Below are 12138 nucleotides of genomic sequence, written 5' to 3' on the forward strand. Positions count from 1 at the left end.
TAATATCTGCGTAATATATCTCGGCCAGTTTCATGAATGGGCTTCAAACTTTGTATACATGTTGGGAGCGAGGGTAACATTGAAGCCCACATTTCGAGTTAAAACTAGCTTGAATATCATTTGAATCCATCATCACTATATCTTGATAGTGACAGTAATTCATAAATAAAGGGTAGCTAAAGACTGAGGGGCCAATGGTTCTGACCCATATACTATTTCTATTTATATCCTATATCCTTTTGTCAGCCGTATCCTGTATCCTGTATCCTGTATCCTGTTAAATATCCTTGATCCATCAATTTTTCCAACATGATGAATATAATTTGTGACAGAAGCTTGTCAAAAGGACACGGCTTTGAAAAGAAGGCATACAAATGAAATTGAACAGAGAGGAGTTTAAAATTGTTGAAACATTTATTGGAGCCAATACATAAGTAGGCCTATTACATGAAGAATAATCCTGTAAAGTCATAGATATATCATTGTTGATCAGTGAAAATGTTTGGGATACAGACAGTATACCAATTGAAGTGCTCAGTGAAAGATGAAATAGAAAGTACATTTTCATTAAATAATATTGTGTAAATTTCACTCTTTTTTATGTTTAGAATACATTAAATTTATGTTACAGATCCTGAAATGGGAAGTATCAAATTACATTTTTAGTTTGCACTATTTTTGGAATTCATATATATTAAATCACTCATTATACAACAATAAAAAGATCCAATAAATCATATAGTGAATAAGGAAACCAGTGGGTTTCTTTTACCTAAATTTTACAAAAGCGTGTAACTACATGAAATGTTAAAATATCGGCATTATATTTATTTACATTGGGAATATACTCCTCATTTTGGGGAAATAAGGCACTCTTTAGCTAAGGGAAACGGCCTGTATTCCTTATATCGACTGTAAAACAGAGAAAAAAATTGAAAAAGTTTATCATTTTTTGCTAAACTTCTTTAAACAAATATTTTAATGTTAAATCAATTGAAGCGTCTATCTTGCTTGAATAAGCCTGATTTCAAAGACTATGTTCGTGTTCGGAAGAATTTCAAGATAGAGTTGTATGGTATTTATATTATTGGTATATTACAATTAATTGAATTGTTCTGTGTTTAGATATTAATACAAAGGAAATTAATGGTTATCAATCATCACACATAATACACATAAAACATGTATGCCACACTAATATATGTATTTTAACGACAATTTCACAGTAGTTCATACCCCGACAGCCCCCACTTTGACCACCAACAGCTATAAGATTGAGAATCATTTAACATTCGTGATGACCTAACTTTATTGATGTTTACTTATTTTCAATCTTTCAAATTTAAATCAAATTTCAATTTTCCATCGTATGCGAGACGAAATTGGTGTTCATAAAAAAAATCATACAAAAACTTCCTAGTTCTATGCATTTAATGTGTATAAGGGTAAACTTCTATAACTGTCCATTTAATGTATATAAGGGTAAACTTCTATAACTGTCCATTCACAGAATCTCTTCATTCTTCACGTCCACTTAATATCTCTTAATCAGTGTCCTCTGCTATGTTGAACAACAGGAATGGTGAGATGATCTTTAAGTCCTTTCTGTGCCATTTACGGCAAACGCCATTCCATCTTACCAATCTCTCTGATTGTGATGCCTTAAACTTCCAGCGGATACTGGTGTGTAGATCACCTAAAATGGGAAATATTTGTATTTTAATCAAGGTCAGCTTTTGCCCTACAGTTGTCTACAGACTTAATTTAAAATTAAACAAAAAGAGTACAGAGTTGAATATCAATTCCCATCAAATACAATTGAAATCTATAGGTACAGGATTTTTATTTAACTGTTTACTATTATGAAAATGTAGCTTAATATCTGCATTAAAAAAAAAGAAATAGTATAGCAACACACTGAACAATGAAGAAAACAAATATTGGAAGAGAAAACCATATTGTTATGTTTTCCTTTGACAGAAAGGATTACCACAAAAATGAATCTAGGCCTGTACTGACTTTATAACACTGGGTGTACATGTCTATTCAATTGTTCAATGCACAGGAGCCTGAAGTGCTGTTAAAAAATAAATAACAACAGTAATACAAAACAAACTATAATATGCTTAGAAGATAGACATAGGTATCTTTGTATTACTGTTATTATTATTTTTTGACAGAACTTCAGATTCCAGTGTTCAATGTTACAGAATGTAACTCAATGTCTGCGATCAAAACAGAAATGCGTTTGGCAAGACCTCATCACTGAAGCCGAGAAAAAGATTTGCACTGCTGGTCCACATAACATACCCAAGTATCATGACTCTAGTCCAAATGGTTCTAAGGATATTGTTGTTTGAAATTTTTAACATATTTGACCCTTTTGACCTTGAAAGTAGGTCAAGGTTATTTTAATGAGGAAACTTTACAGCACTCTATCCCAGGTACCTACTGTCCAAATATCATGACCCTAGGGCTTCCAGTTCTTTAACCAAAGTCGTTCAAAAGAAAAAAATTGACGGACAGACAGCCGGCTGCCGGCCGATTGACCCCACAGTACGGGCCCAGTGAGCTAAAAACCTGTAAGGTTATATACTATAAACAGATTACCCAGCTGTGCCACAACCACCTTTTATACAAAATTGAGTCGCCTTGGCCAAAGGATGTTCCAGACCAAATCTGGATGAAATTCCTTAATCCCTCTGGTAGGATCGAGATTAAAGGTATTACCTCTATTTCCCCTATTGGGTCCCACCTCTCTGACCCCAGGGAGGGGGGTGGGGAACACCCACTGTACTAAATTTAGTCGCCTTAGTCCAAGGATGATGCTTCTGACTAAATTAGGAAAAAATCCCTTTATTCCTACCGTAGAAGATTTTATAGGTTTTACCTATTTTTACCACTATAGGGCCCCGCTTCTAAGCTCCCAGGGGGGCCACACCCACCGTTTATACAAAATTGAGTGCCCTTGGCCCAATGATGCTCCTGTCCAAATTGGGATAAAATCCCATAATCATATGGTAGGAGAAGGATTTAAAAGGTATTACCTCTATTTTCCCTGTTGAGCCCCACCTCTCTGACCCCCCGGGGGGTGGGGGCTACACCCACCATTAATACAAAATTGAGTTTCCTTGGCCCAAGGATACTCCAAGCTATCTTAGGATTAAATCCCTTTATCCCTACTGTAGAAGGAGGATTTTAAAAAAAATACCTCTATTTCCCCTCTTGGGCCCCGCTCCTCTGCCCCCAGTCCGGGCATATCAACCTTTAACCAAAATCACTCACCTAGATATCTTAGCAATCATGGCAAAATATTTTCCAAAAGATCAAGGGGAATATGCCAGATTCCAATGCCAATTCCTGTAGTATGTCAGTATTAGATGTGGTTATGGGGTAGGGATCGCAACTGTTTCCAAGCTGTGACTCAGAAACAAGATCCCTAGGGTTGTGGCCAGACCCTAGGATCAATTATAATATCATGATTGCATTCTTCTCTTTTTGTCCAGCATTTGTATTTATAGTCTTGGGGTGGGGATCTCAACAGTTTCAAAGTTATGACCCAGGGGTCAAGTGTGCAAGGTTGGGGCAGACCCTGGGGTCAATTCTAATATCATGACTGCATTCGTCTCTTTATGCCTAAGAATTGTATATATAGTTTTGGGGTGGGGATATTAACTATTTCGAAGTTATGACCCAGGGGTTAAGTCTCCAAGGGTGGGGCAGACCCCAAGGCCATCCTGGAATCATATGTGCATTCATCTCTTTATACTCAGCAATTATTTATATATGCATAGTTATATGGGGGGGTTCTCAACTGTTTCCAAGCTGTGACAAAGAAACTAGGTCCCTAGTGGTTAGGTCAGACCCCAGGGTCCATTCTAATACCATGACTACTTTTGTCTCTTAATGCCAAGCATTTGTATATATAGTTCTGGGGTGGGGATCTCAACCGTTTCAAAGTTATGACCCAGGGACTATATCTCAAAGGACAGACAGCCGGCCGCCGGACGATTGACGCCACAGTACAGGCCCAGTGAGCTAAAAACCTGTAAGGAAATATACTATAAACAGATTACCCAGCTGTGCCACAACCACCTTTTATACAAAATTGAGTCGCCTTGGCCAAAGGATGTTCCAGACCAAATCTGGATGAAATTCCTTAATCCCTCTGGTAGGATCGAGAGATTAAAGGTATTACCTCTATTTCCCCTACTGGGCCCCACCTCTCTGACCCCAGGGAGGGGGGTGGGGAACACCCACTGTATTAAATTTAGTCGCCTTAGTCCAAGGATGATGCTTCTGACTAAATTAGGATAAAATCCCTTTATTCCTACCGTAGAAGAATTTATAGGTTTTACCTATTTTTACCACTATGGGGCCCCGCTTCTAAGCTCCCAGGGGGGCCACACCCACCGTTTATACAAAATTGAGTGTCCTTGGCCCAAGGATGCTCCTGTCCAAATTGGGATAAAATCCCATAATCATATGGTAGGAGAAGGATTTAAAAGGTATTACCTCTATTTTCCCTGTTGAGCCACGCCTCTCTGACCCCCTGGGGGGTGGGGGCTACACCCACCATTAATACAAAATTGAGTTTCCTTGGCCCAAGGATACTCCAAGCTATCTTAGGATTAAACCCCTTTATCCCTACTGTAGAAGGAGGATTTTAAAAAATTTACCTCTATTTCCCCTCTTGTGCCCCGCTCCTCTGCCCCCAGTCCGGGCACATCAACCTTTAACCAAAATCACTCACCTAGATATCTAAGCAATCATGGCAAAATATTTTCCAAAAGATCAAGGGGAATATGCCATATGCCAGATTCCAATGCCAATTCTTGTAGTATGTCAGTATTATATTTGTTTATGGGGTAGGGATCTCACCTGTTTCCAAGCTGTGACTCAGAAACTAGATCCCTAGGGTTGTGGCCAGACCCTAGGATCAATTCTAATATCATGATTGCATTCTTCTCTTTTTGTCCAGCATTTGTATTTATAGTCTTGGGGTGGGGATCTCAACAGTTTCAAAGTTATGACCCAGGGGTCAAGTGTGCAAGGGTGGGGCAGACCCTGGGGTCAATTCTAATATCATGACTGCATTCGTCTCTTTATGCCCAACAATTGTATATATAGTTTTGGGGTGGGGATATTAACCATTTCGAAGTTATGACCCAGGGGTTAAGTCTCCAAGGGTGGGGCAGACCCCAAGGCCATCCTGGAAGCATATGTGCATTCATCTCTTTATACTCAGCAATTATTTATATATGCATAGTTATATGGTGGGGTTCTCAACTGTTTCCAAGCTGTGACAAAGAAACTAGGTCCCTAGTGGTTCGGTCAGACCCCAGGGTCTATTCTAATGCCATGACTACTTTTGTCTCTTAATGCCAAGCATTTGTATATATAGTTCTGGGGTGGGGATCTCAACCGTTTCAAAGTTATGACCCAGGGACTATATCTCAAAGGGTAGGGCCAGACCCTAGGCCATCCTGGAAGCAAATGTGCATGCTTCTCTTTATACTCCACAATTTTATATATGGTTATACCGTGGGGATCTCAACCATTTCCAAGTAATACATTTTTCTTGGCCCCACCCCTTAGCATGGGGGGGGGGAGGGGTCAGCCCCACCATTTGTACAATTTTGAATCCCTACCTCCCATGAATGCTTCTGACCAAATATGATTGATATCCATGGCATAATTCTACAGAAGAAGTCGTTTATAGCAATATAGCCAAATTGCCCCCCTTTTGCCCCGCCCCTTAGCACCCTGGGGGGGTCAGCCCAACCATTTGTACAAATTTGAATCCCCCCACCTAGTGATGCTTTCAGTCAAATATGGTTGATATCCAGTGCATAGTTCTACAGAAGAAGTCGTTTGTAGCAATATAGCCATATTGCTCACTTTTGGCCCCACCCCTCAGCCCCCTAGGGGGTCAGCCAAACTATTTGTACAATTTTGAATCTCCACTACCGAGGGATGCTTCCAATCAAATATGGTTGATATCCATTTCTTAGTTCCAGAGAAGAAGTCGCTTAAATCAATATAGCCAAATTGCCCCGTTTGGCCCCGCCCATCAGGCCCCTGGGACAGACGACGGAAACTGCGGTATGGCATAAACTCATCATGGTCCTTCGGACCAGGTGAGCTAAAAAGGAAGTATTTCTGTGCGATATTTTTATTTTCTTCTGTAATTGGAAGATTGTATTTGATTAAACTATTTTATTATTGACAATTTGAAATTTTAGAATAAACTGATGATGTCTTAACCAATATACTCATGATACGATTGTATGCTAATGATTGTTTACCGGAAAACTGTCGCCCAGTCAATGTTCGTTGTTTAGTGGATAATTTGATATTCGACCAGTGAACATTCTGTTATTCACATTGAGGTATGATCAAGTGCATATCATATACCAATATTCCCTGTCATGATAATGCGCCGTCATTGCGGAGGGCGAACAAGACTATTTAAACAACGGCATAATTTTCTGGTATACAGTCCTCAATAATTCCTGATGGTACACTGATCAATCCCATTAGGAAGTATGCATTTCATTTAAAGATACACGTTAGCAGCGTAAATAATTCCCTAATGATATTTACACAAGTACTACCATGCATCTGTTTATCTATAGGTGAAGGAGGTAAGTCATTATACATTACCGTAATTGTGTGATCAAACACAGCTTACCTTTTGTTTTTTCTTTTAGGTAACGATTTCGAGAATAACTTTTTCAGCTTCTGTGTGAAACCTGTAAAGAAAATATCATTATCTCATTGACGGTACAGTAACTATAACACAACACAAAATTAACGTTATCCCAGAAGCACAGATATAGTAATTGGATTATCAATATACCTTATAAGTAAACCATTCCCCTACTTTTGGAGCAGTATTGTTTGAAATCGTGAACGATTTTTGAGGCACTATGTTGATGGTGCTTTGCTTAATATGTTCTTTAATAAGTTATGTTTTATCCAACATCTCTATTATACTGAACAAAAAAAGAAACGCACAATTAAATTATGCAATCAATAGCCTATGATAATTTGTACATATGTCTATTAAAATATGTCTTTCCAGCTACCTGTCTTTTCACCAGCGGATGACACAGATGCTAAAATAGTTCGTACTGCTGCCCAAGGTTTGTCATCGAGTTGTTGTGGTGTGCTTGCAGATGGTTTAGCATGAGTTTTTTCATCTTTTCGGTATCAATCAATTATCTGTTTTAGTTGCTGATGACCAGTCTCAATTCACAACTCCATCTTCATCCAGTTGCTGTCTGAACTCGTTGTCGGGGTTGTAGCCTAAATAATTGACATACACATCAGCGGTATCCGTCAAGCCAGGTCCACCTTCCGAAATATCTTCCTGCTTGAGTTGTTGGACGAAACAAAGCTTTCCAACTCCCTTGTGACCAACAACAGTAATAGTAACATTGCAAGGATTTTCCACATTGTCAGCTATTCCTACCGTATATTGCTGCTGCTGCTGCTGCTAGTTTATCTGCTGCTGTCTCTGCCTTAAATAGTTGAATAGTACATTTATTAGACACAATGGTAACTCATTGATCAATGGAAAAAAACCTCTTATGATGGTGGACGAAATTGTCAACCAGATAAAAAATATGGAAAGACGAGATCACATCCGAGACAAGAAAATCGACACAGACATATTGGAGGAGACAGTTTTGGAATCGGAAGACACAATGATAAAATATCCGCCCGTCGAATGCTATATATTGTGTTATATACTTTCTAACATTGAAATAGGATCTGCATCATTCTAAGAGTGGTTAGCTGACATGCTATAAAAAATGTAGAAGAAAATCTCCGGACAAAAAAATAAAATACTGAAATGAACAAAGGGCAATAACTTTTGGAAAAATTGTTGAATCGAAATTCTTTTAAGGGAGACACAACTTCATATCATGATTTCAACGTGTAGTAAGTTTCAAAGAGATCGGTCGAAAAATGTAGGAGAAGACTGCCAGACAAAGATTACGGCGGACGGACAACCCCATACCATAATACTTCCGTCAAATTTGATGGGCGTATAAATACCATTTCACTCCTGTGACCTTAAAAGTCCAATAAGGTCATTACGTTGAACAAATTTTACAGCCCTTCATCTCAAGATGCAACTTGCAAAATATCACCACCCTATCCTTTTGTTTCAGATAAGGTCAATTTATGATAAATGACCAAATATGTGACCTTGAAAGTGGGTCAAGGTTAATCAAAATTAAAATGCTTGATAGCCCTTCATCCAAGCATGCTACTTGCTAAATATCAACATCCTGCACCTTTTGATTATTCAGAAGTTGTTTAAAAGTTTAAAACATATTTGACCCCTGTGACCTTAAACATAAGTCAAGGTCATTCATTTAAACAAACTTTGTAGCCCTTCATCCTAGTCTGCTTTTTTTTTTTAGACATTTGACCCCTGTGACTTTGAAAATGAGTGAAGGTCATTCATTGAAGTTGGTAGCCCTTCATCCTAGTATGCTACTGGCTAATCATCAACACCCGGTGTCTTTTGGTTATTCAGAAGATGTCATTTAAAGAGTTTAAACATATAACCCCTGTGACCTTGAATATAATTCAAGGTCATTCATTTGAACAAACTGTGTAGCCCTTTATGCTTGCTACTGGCCAAATATCAACATCCTTGGCCTTTTGGTTATTCAGAAGAAGTTGTTTAAAGATTATGAACATATTCGTTCCCTGTGACCTTGAATAAATGTCAAGATCATTCATTTGAACAAACTTGGTAGCCCTTCATCTCATCATGTTATGGGCCAAATATCATCATCCTGCATTTTTTGGTTGTTCAGAAGTTGTTTAAAGTTTTAAACATATTCGGACCCTGTGACCTTGAATATGAGTGAATGTCATTCATTGGAACAAACTTGGTAGCCCTTCATCCCAGCATGCTACTATAGACACATATCATCACCATGGGCATTTTGGTTATTCAGAAGAAGTCGTTTAAAGTTTTTAACATATTTGACCCATGTGACCTTGAATATTGGTGAAGGTCATTTATTTAATCAAATCCTTCAGGCCAAGGTGAGCTAAAAATTGACAGACGGATGACGGACGCTAGACGATGGACACCACAGTACGGCATAAGTTCATATGGCAATTTGGGTAAGGTGAGCTAAAAACCTGTAAGGATATACTATAAACAGATTACCAAAAGGGGCAACACCAACCGTTTATACAAAATTTAGTCCCCTTGGCCAAAAGATGCTTCAGGCCAAATTTTAATAAAATCCCTTTATACCTATGGTAAAAGAAGGATTATTGAGTCCTGCTCCTCTGCCTCAAGGGGCCACACCCATCGTTTATACAAAACTGAGTGACTTTAGCCCAAGGATGCTCCTAGCCAAATTTGGATAAACTCCCTTAATCACTAAGGAAGGAGAAGGATTTCAAATGTATTACCTCTATTCCCCCTATTGGGCCCCACTCCTCTGCCCCCAGCGGGGCCACATCCACTGTTTATACAAAATTGAGTTTCCTTGGCAAAAGGATGTTCCAGACCAAATTCGGATGAAATTCCTTAATCCTTAGGGTAGGATAGAGAGTTTAAAGGCATTAACTCTATTTCCCCTATTGGGCCCGGCGCGGGTTCGGACCTCTCTAGAGAGGGGGTACATCCACGATTTATACAAAATTGAGTCACCTTGGTCCAAGGACGCTTCAAACTAAATTAGAATAAAATCCCTTTATTCCTACTGTAGAAGAAGGACTTCAAAGATTTTACTTCTTTTTCCACTATAGGGCCCCGCTTATTTGCCCTGTGGGGGGGCCACACCCACTGTTTATACAAAATTCAGTGCCTTTGGCCCATGGATGCTCCTGTCCAAATTGGGATAAATCCCATAATCCCTATGGTAGGAGAAGGATTTTAAATGACTTTACAGGATTTACCTCTATTTCCCCTAATGAGCCCTGCTCCTCTGCCCCCAGTCCGGGCGCATCAACCGTTTATACAAAATTTAGAGCCCCCGGCCCAATGATGCTACTTCGGACCAGGTGAGCTAAAAAGGAAGGATTTATGTGCAATATTTTGATTTTTGTTCTGTAACTGGAAGATTGTATTTTGTTATTCACATTGAGGTATAATACAGTGTATATCTTATACCAATATTCCCTGTTATGATAAATTTGCCGTCATTGCTGAGGGCAAAACAGACTTTTTAAACAACGGCATAATTTTCCGGTATACAGTCCTCAATAATTCCTGATGGTACACTGATCAATCCCATTAGGAAGTATGCATTTCATTTAAATATACACGTTAGCAGCGTAAATAATTCCCTAATGATATTTACACAAGTACTACCATGCATCTGTTTATTTATAGGTGAAGGAGGTAAGTCATTATACGTTACCGTAGTTGTGTGATCAAAGACAGCTTACCTTTTGTTTTTTTCTTTTAGGTAACAATTTCAAGAATAACTTTTTCAGCTTCTGTGTGAAACCTGTAAAGAAAATATCATTATCTCATTGACGGTACAGTAACTATAACACAACACAAAATTAACGTTATCCCAGAAGCACATACATAGTAATTGGATTATCAATATACCTTATAAGTAAACCATTCCCCTACTTTTGGAGCAGTATTGTTTGAAATCGTGAACGATTTTTGAGGCACTATGTTGATGGTGCTTTGCTTAATATGTTCTTTAATAAGTTATGTTTTATCCAACATCTTTATTATACTGAACAAAAAAAAGAAACGCACAATTAAATTATGCAATCAATAGCCTATGATAATTTGTACATATGTCTATTAAAATATGTCTTTCCAGCTACCTGTCTTTTCCCCAGCGGATAACACAGATGCGAAAATAGTTCGTACTGCTGCCCAAAGTTTGTCATCGAGTTATTGTGGTGTGCTTGCAGATGGTTTAGCATGAGTTTTTTCACCTTTTCGGTATCAATCAATTATCTGTTTTAGTTGCTGATGACCAGTCTCAATTCACAACTCCATCTTCATCCAGTTGCTGTCTGAACTCGTTGTCGGGGTTGTAGCCTAAATAATTGACATTCACATCAGCGGTATCCGTCAAGCCAGGTCCACCTTCCGAAATATCTTCCTGCTTGAGTTGTTGGACGAAACAAGGCTTTCCAACTCTGTTGTGACCAACAACAGTAATAGTAACATTGCAAGGATTTTCCACATTGTCAGCTATTCCTACCGTATATTGCTGCTGCTGCTGCTGCTGCTGCTGCTGCTGCTAGTTTATCTGCTGCTGTCTCTGCCTTAAATAGTTGAATAGGACATTTATTAGACACAATGGTAACTCATTGATCAATGGAAAAAAAACCTCTTATGATGGTGGACGAAATTGTCAACCAGATGAAAATATGGAAAGACGAGACCACATCCGAGACAAGAAAATCGACACAGACATATTGGAGGAGACAGTTTTGGAATCGGAAGACACAATGATAAAATATCCGCCCGTCGAATGCCATATAGTGTTATATACTTTCTAACATTGAAATAGGATCTGCATCATTCTAAGAGTGGTTAGCTGACATGCTATAAAAAATGTAGAAGAAAATCTCCGGACAAAAAAATAAAATACTGAAATGAACAAAGGGCAATAACTTTTGGAAAAATTGTTGAATTAAAATTCTTTTAAGGGAGACACAACTTCATATCATGATTTTAATGTATAGTAAGATTCAAAGAGATCGGTCGAAAAATGTAGGAGAAGACAGCCAGACAAAGATTACGGCGGACGGACAACCCCATACCATAATACTTCCGTCAAATTTGACGGGCGTATAAATACCATTTCACTCCTGTGACCTTAAAAGTCCAATAAGGTCATTACGCTGAACAAATTTTACAGCCCTTCATCTCAAGATGCAACTTGCAAAATATCACCACTCTATCCTTTTGTTTAAGATAAGGTCAATTTAAGATAAATGACCAAATATGTGACCTTGAAAGTGGGTCAAGGTTAATCAAAATTAAAATGCTTGATAGCCCTTCATCCAAGCATGCTACTTGCTAAATATCAACATCCTGCACCTTTTGATTATTCAGAAGAAGTTGTTTAAAACTTTAAAACATATTTGACCCCTGTGACCTTAAACATAAGTCAA

General features: G+C 38.4%; 1 long non-coding RNA gene across 2 annotated transcripts; it reads right to left on the reverse strand.

Moving 5' to 3' along the window:
- Nucleotides 1-401: 401 nt before the first annotated feature.
- On the reverse strand, nt 402-11149 carry LOC110452385. Of its 2 annotated transcripts, none has more exons than XR_002463184.1 (5): nt 10834-11149; nt 10435-10496; nt 7092-7526; nt 6695-6755; nt 402-1696 (listed from the first exon to the last, which is right to left on the reverse strand). It is a non-coding gene; the product is annotated as an uncharacterized LOC110452385 (long non-coding RNA). The 2 variants fall into 2 exon arrangements; XR_002463185.1 differs by lacking the exon at nt 402-1696 and adding an exon at nt 4702-4733.
- Nucleotides 11150-12138: the final 989 nt, after the last annotated feature.

This window comes from Mizuhopecten yessoensis, unplaced genomic scaffold (genome assembly GCF_002113885.1).
Source record: "Mizuhopecten yessoensis strain PY_sf001 unplaced genomic scaffold, ASM211388v2 scaffold6647, whole genome shotgun sequence".
Taxonomy (NCBI): Eukaryota; Metazoa; Mollusca; class Bivalvia; order Pectinida; family Pectinidae; genus Mizuhopecten; species Mizuhopecten yessoensis.